A 4,540-nucleotide genomic window follows, 5' to 3' on the forward strand; every position below is an offset into this window, starting at 1 on the left:
AAAAGGAAGGCAAATAATAAACTAAAAACAAGAGAAAAGGAGAAGGGCTACTTGGAATCTCAGCGAATTAGAAGCTGCAAAACAAAAATAAAACACAGCATGTTAGCCCACACACATGCAAAATAAAATCTGAAGCAAAAAAAGGATGGGGGAAGGGCTTAGATTTAGGGTTTAGAGATAGGGGAGGGGAGGGGAGAAAACTTGTCAAAATTTGGGGGAGAGAATAGAACCTGCAAAACAAACAAAAACCACAGCATGTTAGCACCACACACATACAAAGAAAATATGAAGCAAGAAAGGGATGTGAGGAGGGCTTAGGTTTAGGGTATAGGGATGGGAGAGATGAGAGGAGAGAACCTATAGATTTTTGAGGAGAGAAGTGAACCTGCTAACTATGGTGGAAAATAATCAATGGCTGTGCCTCTTGATGAGGGAAAAAGTGTTGGACTCTATGTTCCAAGTGCAAGTCTTTTCCTTGATCTGATCATGTGACTTACGGGTTTGGTCGGATTAGTTTGATTAGTTAAAGCTCTTGACTACGTTGGAATAAAAAATATCTTGGAGGAATCGCCCGTGCTTTTTGGGCGAGGGAAGTTTTTTTGGGTTCGGTTTTGGAAGAACCGAGGGATTAGTCTCTTGTCCGGATATCCGGCGAGGCCCCGAGTGAGAGGCTCTGTGCAGGCTGTGATGATACATATTGTATACCACATGAGAGATAGCACACCACTAGGTATGTGTTTCATGCGTCAAAATACACGTCATGATATAGGCGTGGAAATAAGAATCGATATAATGGTCGATAAAAAATGTTTTGGATGCGTGTTTTGACGATAGTTTTCAACGCATGTCTCAAAGGTTATTTTAACTCAAATTTTTAGTTTTTAGTGTATCGACACCTTTTCATAAAAAATAAGAATATAGCAACTAGGCCATGCATGAACTCTAAAAAGAATCTCCACCTCCCCCTCATTTACACACAAATGCACACGCGTATTATACATGGCGCCTGTGAATGCTATGAACCTTTCAAATTTTGTCAATTTAGAGGAGAAAACCCTATGCCCATGCAATCACTTATCGTTGCAAGTACTAAGTCACCTCACATCAAAGAATTTGCAAAAAGGGCCACAAAAAGTATCTCCCTGCCAACCATGAGTTGCGAGAGAGATTTCTAGGGAGGCCTCCTCGTGTGCTAAAGCCAAGTGATTAAAGGAGAGCATGGGAAGTGGATCCATGTTGTTCACCCCTTGGAATGAAGTGGCTATCCATTTCTAGGGAGGCCTCCTCGTGTACTAAAGCCAAGTGATTAAAGGAGAGCATGGGAAGTGGATCCATGTTGTTCACCCCTTGGAATGAAGTGGCTATCCATCTTCCATCTACTCCCATACTGGACTGACCTTCTAGTCCATCATCTTCTTGATCCTATGCTCATTTTTAAGAACATAGCCGATATGCTTTGGAAAACCATCAAAGGTGCTAAAGAGAGAAAGAGACAAAGGTATGATCTACAAGAGGTGGATTGCATGTTTCACTTATGGGCACAAAGTAGACCTATTGGAAAGGTGATTCTCTCTAGAGCACCTTGGGGCTTAACCAAATAAGAGAAGAGGTGTGTAAAGAAGTGCATCAGTGGGTTCTGTGCTCCCAATGGTTGTATGCATTTCTTGAAGGGAGCATTCACAAAGGATGAAAAGCTTGGTGGATTGAAGTCTCATGACTGGCACAAAATATTATAGTTTGTGTTGCTAATAGCCATTAAGGATTGCCTCAAAATAGACATAAGCATGATAATATACAAGATTAGGCAATGGTATGGTGGATATCAAAGAAGGAGATTAGAAGAAATACTTTGGAAGTAGCTTGTCTAAACTCAATTGAAGCAGTAACAATGGCGGAGAAATTCTTTCCAACAAATTTCCTAACCATTGAATTGCACCTACTTGTTCATATGGTTGACGAGGTTGCTATAGGAGGTGTTTTTCATAGAGCCAATGGATGTTTCTCCTTGAGAGATTTATGAAGACACTAAAAGGTTTTGTTCACATGATCAAAAAGCTTGCCCTAAGGGTAGAATAGCAATGGGATGGCTTGTTTAAGAATCTCTTATATACATAACAAAATTTCTTAGTACGTCAAACCTAGATATTCCATGGTTGTGGACACAAGAAGAGGATGATCGGCTCGTTGGGAAAGAGCCTCAAGAACAAGGCCTTCAAAGAACAATGAATATGTAATTGCAAGAGAAGATTAATAAATTTTGCATCCTCAACTAAATTGCCTATGGAGAAATGGATCGAGAGGTATAAACTAACAAAGTGAGAAAGAGACCGAGATTGTTCGAATTTTAGAAAGAGTCAAACAACTAGAGCATTGCCAAACCTAGATTCACTCACTCAACTTCCAGATTTTCCTTCGAGTAGATGGCTTCAGCAGCAATAAGCAAAACATAATGGCAAGGTTATAAGCGACGAGGAGTAGGAGCTTGCATATGGTTGTGATTACCATTTAAGTGAGTTTTTATATGTAGACAAGAAACCATAAGACATAGTCTTGTATAAGTCTGTTCTTGATACAAATCTTCTTTTTGTAAGATCCGTGTCCCCAGTGTGCAACGAATTCAGGGGTGCTAGCAGAAGCAGAAGTAGCACTTCTTGTGCGAGGCAGGGTCCCACACTCGGAGCCTCACCCACGGATATCTGGACAAGAGACTAATCCATCCGTTCTTCCAAAACGGAACCCGGAAAAACTTCCCTTGCCCGGAAAGCTCGGGCGATTCCTCCAGGATAAATTTTTCTCTAACGTAGTCAAAAGCCTTAACTAATTGAACTGATTTGACCAAACCCATAAGTCCCATAGTCAAATCAGGAAAAGATTGCACTTGGATCATAGAGACCAACGCTTTTTCCTCATTGAGAGACACAGCCATTGATTCTTTTCCATAGAGTAATTTTTGTCCGGGATTTACTTCATCTAGTGTGCCATAACAGAATTGAGTCTCAATTTAGGGATCCATCAGTCCAGGCTAACCCCATCCAATCCCATGGGTTAGCCAACCGCCCAACCACTGTAGTGATGGGATCCAATTAGGAATTTGGTTTTATGCATCTTCCTATGCATAAATTCAATTTTAATGAGAATAGAACTTTTGATATAAAAATAAATCTTTTAGAATGCACAAGCAAAGGAAATTACTCTTTTAGAATAACCTAATGATAAACTTTAGTTCCATAAAATTTAAGAAAATTTTTCCATAACCTCCTTTGTATGGCTGACCATTTCTCAAATTTATCATTCAATTTATGACTTGAATTAATCCAATTTGAATTCTAATATCTCTAATCTACTCTATTTTTCAAAATCAAGAGAGTAAACAATGAAAAGAGTTTAATCAATCTTTTAATTAAACTTTCTAGGATTGAGAAGGGCTTAATTGTAAAGAAGAGAAGGGGGTGGTCTTTCCATCAAAGCATAGCATCAGATTTTAATTCAACATTTACAAAGCATAAAATTTGAGAAAACCATAGATTTAAAAATTCACAACAATAAGTAAGAATTAAGCTTACGTGGAGCTTGTAAGCTTTCCTTTGGCTTGAGGGATTGAGGGTTCTACTCTTGTTTGCAGCAAGAGTGGCCACCAAATTCACTTGGAGAGGATTAGGCCAAAAAATAATTAAATTATCAAGAAATTCAATGTTAAATGGCTCAGGAGAGAGGACAGAAGCAAAGTAACAGTGCATAAACACCATTAAGGTTTTGCAAAGGAGGAGGCTTCTATTTATAGAAAAAGGTGAGCCTCTAACCAAGCAAACTGATTCTAGAATTTTCCAGATTAGTTTGGTCACTTTTTTGACCATTTTTAGGTCAGCTTAGCTTACTTTTTGGATCTAGTTGAGGAGAGACAAAAATACCTCATTATTTGTGAGTTTAAAACTCATCCACACATTTGAAATAGGCACCTCCTTCATGAGGGGAATTACCCACAATGAGGTGTCAAAAATGCATCATTTTCTCTAAATATCTCTTCTTTTTTAACTAATATTAAATCTTGTCCTTAGTCAACTCTTCATCTTATGTGAGTATTTACTCATTTTTGGGGGATTTTCTTTTATTCTTCAATTTATCTCCTCCCTACATTTGGATTAATCTTATTGGTCCATAGGAACCTTAATCCAAAATTTTTAGAAAATCTAGACCCTCAAGATAAGGTCCTTTTTACCTATTTTCAATTAATTTCAATTGCACATTGGAAAGTTCTTTTTGAATTTTTGTTTTAGAGAAATTTAGTTTAATAAGAAAGGATATTTTTCCATCCAAAGATATCTAAAAGCTGAGTTATCTCTCTCTAGAACATTTTCTCTCTCTAGGCCAAAACAGGTAGAAACAAGATCTTTTATTATTCTGAAAAGGGGATTGATTACAGGGGAAGAAGCAGGACATCTTGAGGGGATTGATTATTCTGAAAAGGGGATTGATTACAGGGAAAGAAGCAGGACATCTTGAGGGGCTGGGGAGCAATCTTACATTCTCTCCCACTTGAAAA

Source organism: Cibotium barometz, chromosome 47, assembly GCF_041138505.1.
Source record: "Cibotium barometz isolate CiBa-2024 chromosome 47, ASM4113850v1, whole genome shotgun sequence".
In the NCBI taxonomy this organism is placed as follows: domain Eukaryota; kingdom Viridiplantae; phylum Streptophyta; class Polypodiopsida; order Cyatheales; family Cibotiaceae; genus Cibotium; species Cibotium barometz.